An 11994-nucleotide genomic window follows, 5' to 3' on the forward strand; every position below is an offset into this window, starting at 1 on the left:
CCTAAGGACATCACACACATCCATGCCCGAGGCAGGATTCGAACCTGCCACCGTAGCAGTCGCACGGTTCCGGACTGCGCGCCTAGAACCGCGAGACCACCGCGGCCGGCGGGACTGCAACATGGGGCTTTTCGGTTCCCCATATGCGCCAGTTCTGTTTATTGACGAAGCCGTCCAGGTACAAATAAGCTTCGTCAGTAAACCAAATGCTGCCCACATGCATAGCGCCGTCATCAATCCTGTGCACTATATCGTTAGCGAATGTCTCTCGTGCAGCAATGGTAGCGGCGCTGAGGGGTTGCCGCGTTTGAATTATGTATGGATAGAGGTGTAAACTCTGGCGCATGAGACGATACGTGGACGTTGGCGTCATTTGGACCGCAGCTGCAACACGGCGAACGGAAACCCGAGGCCGCTGTTGGATCACCTGCTGCACTAGCTGCGCGTTGGCCTCTGTGGTTGCCGTACGCGGTCGCCCTACCTTTCCAGCACGTTCATCCGTCACGTTCCCAGTCCGTTGAAATTTTTCAAACAGATCCTTTATTGTATCGCTTTTCGGTCCTTTGGTTACATTAAACCTCCGTTGAAAACTTCGTCTTGTTGCAACAACACTGTGTTCTAGGCGGTGGAATTCCAACACCAGAAAAATCCTCTGTTCTAAGGAATAAACCATGTTGTCTACAGCACACTTGCACGTTGTGAACAGCACACGCTTACAGCAGAAAGACGACGTACAGAATGGCGCACCCAAAGACTGCGTTGTCTTCTATATCTTTCACATCACTTGCAGATCTGTTGTTGAAAATTGTAACTACTGTAATTTCGAAAGTTTGTCCGCCTGAAAATGCACTGTTGTCACAAGCATATTGCAACAAACGGTGTATTTCTATCGCTGCTCGTTTAGGTTTTATTGCCGTTTCAAATATACCGGTCATTTTTGAAACACCCTGTACTTCAATTTCGCGTCCAAAGATTTCAATATAATTTGTTACTTTTTGTTAAATGTTTTCGGTATGTACATAAATGATATACACTGAGATTTTTTTATGGAATACCTCCTAATATCGTGTCGCACCTCCTATTTCCCGGAGTACTGCAGCAACTCGATGTGGCATGGGCTCAACAAGTCTTTGGAAATCGCCTGCAGAAACATTGAGCCATGCTGTCTCTATAGTCGTCCATTGTTACGACACTGTTTCCAGTGCAGCATTTCGTGCACCAACCGACCTCTCCGTTATGTCTCATAAAAACTGTTCGACGGGTCTCGTGTCGGGCGTTCTAGGTAGACTAATCATTCGCTCGAATTGCCCAGAATGTTCTTCAAACCAGTCGCGAACAATATTGGGCCGGTGCATCGTTTTTTTGGAACGAAAAGTCCAAGAATCGCTGCAAATGGTCTCCAAGTAGCCAAACAGAACCATTTCCAGTAAATAACCGGTTCAGTTGGACCAGGGGACTCAGTCCATTCCCTGTAAGCGCAGCCCACACCATTATGGAGCCACCTCCGGCTTGCACAGCCCCTTGTAAACAACCAGAGTCCATGGCTTCGTGTATCCTGCACCACACTCTAACTCTACCATAAGCTCTTACCAACTGAAATCGATACTCATCTGACCAGGCCACAGTTTTTCAGTAGTCTAGGGTCCAACCTTCGACCATAAATATAATAGACTGGCCCTGACGTCATTTTCGCGGCTCCAACATCTCTGGGCTGAAGTCACGTGAATGTTGGCAAAACATGGTTGTTTCGTGTTGTGCTTATGGCTGTACTCAGCGTTTTGTCGGGGGAAATGGCATTACATTTCACGTGTAAGTGTTTCTATGATAGTGCAGATGCGTTTATTGAAACCTGCTGAAGTGACTTTTATATGTTTTTTGCACTTGAAAAAGAGTATCACGTAAATTAAAGTGTTGAATGTGGTGCCTGTAAAGTCAGACTCATACTACATTTTGGAAAGTATCTGTGATAATTCGGTTACAGAAGTAAATATAACTGTTTCTCGTTCCTACTCATAGGTTCCCTAAGGATGAAAACCGAAGGCAGCTTTGGATACAGGCTCTGAAGCGGAAAAACTTTAAGCCGTCTGCACATACGCGCCTTTGCTCGAAACACTTCGAGGAGAAATGTTTTGATAGGTTAGTTATTATTTACAATGTATATTTATAATTTGTACACTCCTGGAAATTGAAATAAGAACACCGTGAATTCATTGTCCCAGGAAGGGGAAACTTTATTGACACATTCCTGGGGTCAGATACATCACATGATCACACTGACAGAACCACAGGCACATAGACACAGGCAACAGAGCATGCACAATGTCGGCACTAGTACAGTGTATATCCACCTTTCGCAGCAATGCAGGCTGCTATTCTCCCATGGAGACGATCGTAGAGATGCTGGATGTAGTCCTGTGGAACGGCTTGCCATGCCATTTCCACCTATCGCCTCAGTTGGACCAGCGTTCGTGCTGGACGTGCAGACCGCGTGAGACGACGCTTCATCCAGTCCCAAACATGCTCAATGGGGGACAGATCCGGAGATCTTGCTGGCCAGGGTAGTTGACTTACACCTTCTAGAGCACGTTGGGTGGCACGGGATACATGCGGACGTGCATTGTCCTGTTGGAACAGCAAGTTCCCTTGCCGGTCTGGGAATGGTAGAACGATGGGTTCGATGACGGTTTGGATGTACCGTGCACTATTCAGTGTCCCCTCGACGATCACCAGTGGTGTACGGCCAGTGTAGGAGATCGCTACCCACACCATGATGCCGGGTGTTGGCCCTGTGTGCCTCGGTCGTATGCAGTCCTGATTGTGGCGCTCACCTGCACGGCGCCAAACACGCATACGACCATCATTGGCACCAAGGCAGAAGCGACTCTCATCGCTGAAGACGACACGTCTCCATTCGTCCCTCCATTCACGCCTGTCGCGACACCACTGGAGGCGGGCTGCACGATGTTGGGGCGTGAGCGGAAGACGGCCTAACGGTGTGCGGGACCGTAGCCCAGCTTCATGGAGACAGTTGCGAATGGTCCTCGCCGATACCCCAGGAGCAACAGTGTCCCTAATTTGCTGGGAAGTGGCGGTGCGGTCCCCTACGGCACTGCGTAGGATCCTACGGTCTTGGCGTGCATCCGTGCGTCGCTGCGGTCCGGTCCCAGGTCGACGGGCACGTGCACCTTCCGCCGACCACTGGCGACAACATCGATGTACTGTGGAGACCTCACGCCCCACGTGTTGAGCAATTCGGCGGTACGTCCACCCGGCCTCCCGCATGCCCACTATACGCCCTCGCTCAAAGTCCGTCAACTGCACATACGGTTCACGTCCACGCTGTCGCGGCATGCTACCAGTGTTAAAGACTGCGATGGAGCTCCGTATGCCACGGCAAACTGGCTGACACTGACGGCGGCGGTGCACAAATGCTGCGCAGCTAGCGCCATTCGACGGCCAACACCGCGGTTCCTGGTGTGTCCGCTGTGCCGTGCGTGTGATCATTGCTTGTACAGCCCTCTTGCAGTGTCCGGAGCAAGTATGGTGGGTCTGACACACCGGTGTCAATGTGTTCTTTTTTCCATTTCCAGGAGTGTATTTACAATGCCTGTCATTTTTAAACCCGATGTGTTTATAGGGCTAAAACTGGAGGGAATTGGCTAAGTGGTGATGCTATCCCGACACTTTTCGATTTTCCGGAGCATATGAAATCGAAGAGGCCTAAGCTCCGTAAATCACACACTAGAAGGTGTTCGTTAGCTGATGCCTCGTCTTCTGAATTCTGTGCTTCCAATGCCTGTAAGTCTGAATGTTGTTAGGATGTGTGTGATAACTGCGAGTTAGTAAAATATTGTATTAGAATAGAACTGTAGCACGTTACGTTAAGTGCCATTTCGGACAGGCTTCGCCCACAAATTATACCTCATACATGCATTTTTGCTTTGTTTACAGTGACATGCGATATGGAAACGAACACCCCGAAAAACAAAAGTTTCAGGTATATTGGGGACTTTTCGAATAGCGTTTTGTGTACTCCTGGCATAGCAGAAAAAGTGATAGATGTGGCAAGACGGCAGATTAGCATCAAAGCCAGAAAGTTAAAGAATTTGCAGCGGTCATCTCGTGGGATGAAGAAGAAAGTCTTGTCTTTGAAATCTTTGATAAATAATCTTGAAAATAATCGTGTTATAAATGAATCCCTGGCTAATTTACTAAAGGCAAGTATATTTACAATGCCTGTCATTTTTAAAATGTATAACTGATTGCAGTTGGAATACTTATGCTTAAATGATGTGGCTTTTTGCTATCAGATGCTGCCACCTGGTACTTCAGAGTTGCTCCAACGTGTCAGTAAAGGTAAAGAAGCAAATATGTATCCAGCAGCTCTTCGGACCTTTGCTCTAACACTAAATTTTTACAGTAGCAAGGCATATAGCTATGTAAGGAAAAATTTTAAAACATCACTGCCACATCCACGAACATTAAGAAAATGGTACAGTGTTGTTGATGGGGATCCTGGTTTCAGTAAAGAAGCAGCAATAGCGCTTAGAATAAAAAGTCAGGAACTCATTAGCAAAGGTAAGAAATTGCTTTGTGCCATGTCATTTGATGAGATTGCCGTAAGGAAGCATATTGAATTTTGTGGAAATAAGTTTATTGGTTACATAGATTATGGTACAGATCTTGACAATGACAATCTGCCTGTTGCAAATGAGGCATTAACATTCATGTTGACTGCTGTTAATGGTTCATGGAAAATTCCAATTGGCTACTTTTTAGTCAATGGCCTGGGTGCTGTTGAAAAATCAAACCTACTTAAGGAGGCATTGAAATTTACATATGATGCTGGAGTGGAAGTAATTTCTGTTACTTTTGATGGTGCTCACGTAAACACTGCAATGGTAGACAAGCTAGGGGCCTGTCTTTCAACGTGCAGAATGAAATCTTTTTTTAAACACCGTCTATGTAAGGATGATGTTTGCATATTCCTTGATCCATGCAACATGTTCAAGTTAATACGCAATACATTAGCTGGTAAAGGTGTCATTTTTGATGGAAACAGAAATCCAATAAAATGGGATTATGTATTAAAATTACATGAGCTGCAAAAAGTGGAGAAACTTCTGGCCGCTACAAAAGTAAGAACAAAACACATTGAGTGGTATCGTCATAAAATGAATGTAAGGATTGCTGTGCAAACATTTAGTGGTAGTGTAGCTAATGCTCTAGAATTCCTTGACAAAGATTTGCAACTAGCTGACTTTAAAGGATGTGAACATACAGTTAAATTTATAAGGACAATGAACAACCTTTTTGATTGTTTCAATAGTAGAAATCTCCTGTCCAAAGGGTATAAATCACCTCTGTCAATGCAGACAGCTGGCCATATTTTATCATTTCTTATTATTATTATTATTCTGGATTTACAATGTGAGTACATTTCTCCAGCGCCTATTCTAGATTACAGTAAGTCACTAATTATTGTTCTCCACTCTTCTCTATTCGTCCATAAATCTTCAGGAATGTTGTTCTTCCTCATTGCTGACTGAACTCCCTGTATCCATGTATCAGGTGGTCGTCCCCTTTTTCTTCTTCCAATTGGTACCCAGTCGATTATGCATTTTGGTAGCCTTTCCTGTTCCATTCGTCTGATGTGTCCATACCATTTAAGTTGTTTGTACTCGATGAAATCAATAATTGAATTTTTACATTTCATCTTGTCTCTGATTATTTTATTTCTTATTCTTTCTCGTCTTGATATTCTTGCTGAACGTCTCCAGAAATCCATTTCTGTGGCTAATAATTTTGATTTCAGTTGCCATTTTGTTGTCCACACTTCTGAACCATATGTAATAATGCTCCTAACTATTGTTTTAAAAATCCTTATTTTGTTATCAGTTGTTATGTGTTTGTCCCAGAGAATTCCATTCAATAAAGAGATTGTCGTCTTTCCAGAATTTATTCTTGATCTAATTTCTTTGTCCTGTTTCCCATCATTTGTAATTTTCACACCTGAATGTTTATATTCCTTAGTAGCTGTTATTGTTCCCATCCCTTCTTCTAATATTAAGTCTCCATTCACTCCACCAATTACCATGTACTTTGTTTTATTCATATTTATCATTTCTTGATGAAGTGGAAAAATATATTCAGGAGCTGAGACTTGAGGCTAATGGACCATCTATTTTGTATACTAACAGAAAGACTGGTTTCCTTGGCTTTCTTGTATGTATACAGAGCCTAAGAAAATTATATGTTTCCCTCATAGACAGCTTTCAACCAAAACTAAATTTCTTGCTTACATATAAATTGCTACAGGACCACATAGAGACATTTTTCAGCTCAATCAGAAGATATGGTGGTGATAACAACAATTCCACAGCAGCTCAATTCAAAGCAGCCTACAAACGATTGCTTATCCATCAGCAGGTAAGAGGGTCAGAGTTTGGATCTACTTTGGATACTGCAGATTGTTCCATTCTCAGTGTATCTTCTGGACTGGATGTGATGCAATCTAACCCATTTACATCAGTTATCAATTGTAATTCAGAGAAGTTAGGCCTAGATGTTGCATCAGTCTCTCATGATCACTCATACAGCATTCCTGCTGTCTCATTTGAACAGCTGTCAAATTATGTACGGAATGTTGTTGCATACATAGCAGGATTCATTGTGCGTAAATTGACTAAGTCAGTACATTGTGTAGAATGTGGAAATTCCTTGTGTGGGGCAGTGGACAGTGACATTGGACTAATCAGAAGAAAGAATGTGGGAGGTTTAGTTACACCTTCTGCTGACGTTATTAAAATTTGCAAAGCAGCAGAGCAAGCTTATCGGTTGCAACAGGCGAAGGGAATGTTGCAAAAGAAAAATGTTATGCTTGTTCTTGTTTCATGTGCTATGGCAGATGTTGATTGTAGTGTTTTTCAATCTATCAACAAACATATTATGGACTTTGAGCCCACAGAAAATCACAGAAATGCTCTAATTAAATCAATTTTATTTGAGTATTTTAAAATTAGAAATCACCATTTTGGCAAGTCTGTGACAGAAACATTCCAGAAAGGTTGTGTGAGGAGTTTATACACAAAAACTGTGCTGTTTAAGGGACATTAAATATTCTATGCCTGATCCCTATTACATTAGAGTTAATAATTGCCAAGGTTATGTTGTTTATTATTATTAATGTTTGAACCTTGATGTCCACACAAAGTACAGACAGAGGTATCTGCAGTTCCTCTAAGTGCCCATACTGCACCCACAAAGCCTTTTTCAATATATGTTTGGACTTTACTTCTGTTTTCAGACCAATTGGATTCATTTCTTTTATGTAAACCTAGATATTCTTTTGCTCTTAACAGAACATATATTTATGTACTGTCTTTTATTTTTTGTTCCTTCTAGGTCTGTATGTTGTGTTGTTAATTTGTTTGGGCCCTTATATTTTTACTAGATTTATTCTCTTGTCAGTGTCTTCTATATCTTTTTACCTGTTAAACATTGTTCTGCCCTCTTAGAATATGGGCTTAAGAAATAAATCTGTGGGAAAATATTGTGTTGTAAGAAAGAAAATGTGAATTAAAATTTTGTAAGAAATAAAATAATGTTGTGAAATAAAATATTGAGTTAATTTTTTCTGAATATCCATTTTTTCCCAAGATATGTTAGTTTTCTTTGAATACTTGCAGCAACTGAGAAAAAAGGGTAATAAATTTAAAATGAGAAAAGCACTTGAAAGAATCAACATTTATTTCTTTTCATGTTATCTATGGAAACTCAAACACCCAAAAGTTGTTTCACGTAATAGTTTAAACCAGTTTCTTGATTCTTAGTCAACTGTAGTTGGTGCAATGGATTGTGTTCACTTTGGTAAAATGTGTCTGCTATAGATACATAATAACCACCAGGTAGCAAGGATTTGTCAGATGAGATTGTAATACAAAATTCAGTAGGCTCTGAGTGAAGCATGTGCAGGTACATATATTTCATTCATATGCAACAGCTTTCAAACTTTGCTAAGGAACTTAGTGAAAATGTGAGATTATGCATGGTGTTGGCAGTGCATGTTTGTAAATATCATTGGAGTGTCAAGCACAAAAGTATTTCTATTACCTCAGTTGTTACTGCAATGGATAATGTTCACCTCTGGCAATATGCATCCACTACAGACACCAGGTACTACGGATTTGTTGGATAAGCTTGCAATAAGAAATTCAGAATGCTGTTTGATTGAAGCAAGTACAGGTATATATATTTCATTCATATGCAACAATTTCCAAAATTTGGTACAAAACATCATGAAAATGTGACATTGGCAGTTTATGAACTCTGCAGAAAACAGACCTCACTTTTCAGTGTAAGAACAACTTTTCCTATCTTTAAAGGTTACTCCTAAGGTAAGCCTAAAATTTCTGTTAAAAAAGTGAGTTTTTAAGCTCTAGGTTGACTAATTGTCTTCTGCTGCATTTGTAGTAAGCTATTCAAATTGTTCACAAACTGCAATGATAATCATTATTATGTAATTAAAGGGGAGTTTTATTTGATTTATGCCCACATGATTATTATGCAGAGGCAAGGAAAAATTTCCTCATGATCCCACACAGTGTCAGAACAAAATCAGATCACTGTACAGGTATTATTTTTCTAAAATAAGAAAGAGCCCCTATTCTTATTGTACTGAGAGACTGCCAAATGTTTTCGTTTTGGCAGATGAGCTGTAACCTGTTTGTGCCCTGGGAAATAGCTCTTAATCTGGATGAGGGTCAGTACAGTTTTGCAATATTAGGAATGGAAAGTGGCCCTTAGATAGTTTTCTTAAAAAATTATATACTGTCACAGTTCATTGTGGGAATTATTTTGCAGTTTGTTTCCTCACAGAATTACTATCTTAAGACAGAAGTTGACAACAGTGTTTTAACCTTGAAAAGAGTTTTCCTTGAGTTTGTTTTCATCAACTGTGAAGAAATACCTGTAAAAAATTAAAATCATTGCATAATCTCTTGGAACTTTTAATTTATGGCCTGCCCTGGTTAAATTGATTGCTGTAACGACTGTTTCAGTTGAAATTTTGTAGGTGTTTCTGGAGTCATAATTGACATCTTTTACGGTGCACAATATTCACTTTGGTATATGCATTATTCGTTTTGAGGCACTTAATAGCCCACAGGTAGCAAGGATTTGTATATTCAAGTGAGATTATAATAAGGTAAGAGCACCTATAGTCGACACATTAAGAGAATTTTTTCTACCTTCTAATACTATTAAATAAACGTAGGCTCCAAAATTATTTTCTGAAACTTCAAAGTCTCACCTTTCATCTAAAACATTTTTTTAAACTGATAGTTTAAACTTTTGTAAAAATATTGGGAAATGAACCTTTGAAGTGCACCTAAAACTGATACTCTAAAATGGACCTGCTCCTAAAGTCGACAATTTTGGCACCTATAGTTGACATAATTCCCATATCCCATTTTCTTTTATAACTGACTAGAGCTCAAAACGCGGCGAATCCAATGTTTAAAGTTTCGACATGAGCCCACTCTTACTGTTTAAAAGCATTTTAACGACATTTTACTTTAATTGATAGTTTATGGTAATTTCGTCCCGCTGGGCACCAGAGTGGCGTTCGATGTATTTTTTAGATTTTTTAAATGTAGGTCAAATGTAGTTCTGGCATAATTTTTCGCAAATAAAAAGTAATTTTTGATGCAAGCGTTTGGCAGTCAATTGAGAAATGTGGGGAAAATACGATACAAACATAGGATGGCAGACTGCTGATTTGAAATCCCGCCACGTTTTGCCAACAGTCACGTGGTTTATGTTGGAGCCACACCAGCCCTATAGCTTCTGCACAGCAAGGCCAGTCTACTAATATCTATGGTCGAAGGGTCCAACAGATATGGTCACGAGCCCAGGACAGGAGCTGCAGACGACGTCGTGCTGCCACAGTCCTTTAACGCCGTATTTCAGTGAACTGTTCTAACGATGCGTTGGCCGTACGCCGCACAATGATTTCTGCGGTTATTCCACGCAGTGTTGCTTGTCTGTTAGCACTGACAACACTACGCAAACGGCTCTACTCTCGGTCGTTAAGTGAAAGCCGTCGGTCACTGCGTCGTCCGTGGTGAGAGGTAACGCCTGAAATTTTATATTGTCGGTACACTCTTGACACTGTGGATTTCAGAATATAGAAGTCTCTAACAATTTCCGAAATGTAACCTTCCACGCGTCTAGATCAGAATATGTTAGTTCCCCTCGTGCGGCCATAATCACGTTGGAAACCTTTTTACATGAACCATCTGAGTACAAATGACAGCTCCGCCAATGCACTGTCCTTTTTTACCTTGTATACGCGACCCTACCGCCATCCCTATATGTGCGTCGCTATCCCATTGAAACGTCCCCTTTTAACAAATTATACAAGACTGTGCTTTAACTGACACACAATATTTTTAGCGCAACGCAATCTGACTTTCAAAATTCACTACAAAAGAATGGCCCTGACTAACATTAAACTATACGTTTCACAAATCACTTATCTCACAAAAATCTTGGTTACTCGAACTACTGCAATACAGCGAGCGCCACTACTGCCAGCTAAATAAAAGATTCAAACTACGGAAGGGACTAACTACTGATAGGCATAGTTAGCAAATGAAAGATTTTAATAGAGAAAAAACAATGTATTTACCTTAATAATGTTGAAAACTCATAATATGCATAGCAGTTCATGACATACAGTTTTAAAAATTTCACAACTCCGCCATCTCTCTCCCCACATCCACCACTGCTGGCAGCTCACCTCCCACTGCGCAACGATACGCGCTGTTCACATCCAGCTGCCACTGCCCAACACTACAATGGCAGACAACAATGCAAACCAGCCACAGACTGCACACAGCACAGCCAGTGATTCTCACACAGCGCGCTACGTAACGTTGTCAATATGCAAACATAAACAGCCTACTTACATAGCCCCCATGCTCCCCACAAAAAATTTTACAAATTGTTTTGGGCACTGGCCAATACAGATTTGAAACAATTTTTCATAATTACAGTAAGAAAGATATCAAATGCACACACTTATTAATACAATGTTGGTCAAAAGCTAAAATTTTCTCACAGTCCATAAAGACAGTCCTGATCACTCATCACAGTAAAACTGCAGTGTTTTTTTTTCCAAAGTCTGAGCAGTAAAAGAAAATGCACACGGAAGTAGTGCATTTCCATGCAATCTTGAAGAAGTAGTGTTGTCCTTCCTACGGAAAGACAGTGTTGACTCTTGACATACAGACAGGTATTGGGCCACAACAAAGCAAACCCACAGCAGAGTCAATCGAAGTTTTGAAGAATATCGTTTGGTAGGTCATCACAGAGCAGACCCACTGTAGTCCTGGTAGAGATTATGGTATTGGTGGGCCACCAGAGGCGCAGACCCACTGCAGTCCTTGTAGAAATAATGGTACTGGTGAGTCAGCAAAGATGCAGACTCACTGTAGTCCTTGTAGAGATGGCCAGCAGCCATCTGTTGTGACTGTGCAGGTGCACAATCACCATTGAAGAGTCTTGCGGAGAATATAGCAAGTCCATAAACCACCACTGGTGCACTCACAAAGTTTTTTTTCTAATTGTCCTTAGAACCAGCATAGCTGTTATCCAGTCCCTTGCTGAATTATTAACACACGTGCAAACACTAACAGTCCCTACTTCTCACATATTGTCCATATACTATGACCAACAGAAACGTGTGCAGTGAAATGGAACTTACAAGTTACTTAATTTGATGACCTGGTGTCAATTACAATTTTATAACATAAGAATACAATTACAAAGGTACAAAATACATCATTAAAGAACATAACAATACAGAGAACATTTGTAGTAATAGGGACTTTACAAAAGAATAGAAATAAACATATACATCAGTGTTACAGGAATTATGACATAAGTAAATACATAAAGATCAGAAGAACTTTTGAAACATCACCTTCACAT

At 40.9% G+C, this 11994-nt stretch overlaps 1 long non-coding RNA gene across 1 annotated transcript; it reads left to right on the forward strand.

The window, feature by feature from the left end:
* Positions 1-1701: 1701 nt before the first annotated feature.
* LOC126234783 (uncharacterized) lies at positions 1702-3701 on the forward strand. The gene is made up of 3 exons (XR_007544774.1): positions 1702-1809; positions 2017-2136; positions 3638-3701. It is a non-coding gene; the product is annotated as an uncharacterized LOC126234783 (long non-coding RNA).
* The last annotated feature ends 8293 nt before the right edge of the window (positions 3702-11994 follow it).

This window comes from Schistocerca nitens, chromosome 1, assembly GCF_023898315.1.
Source record: "Schistocerca nitens isolate TAMUIC-IGC-003100 chromosome 1, iqSchNite1.1, whole genome shotgun sequence".
Classification (NCBI taxonomy): domain Eukaryota; kingdom Metazoa; phylum Arthropoda; class Insecta; order Orthoptera; family Acrididae; genus Schistocerca; species Schistocerca nitens.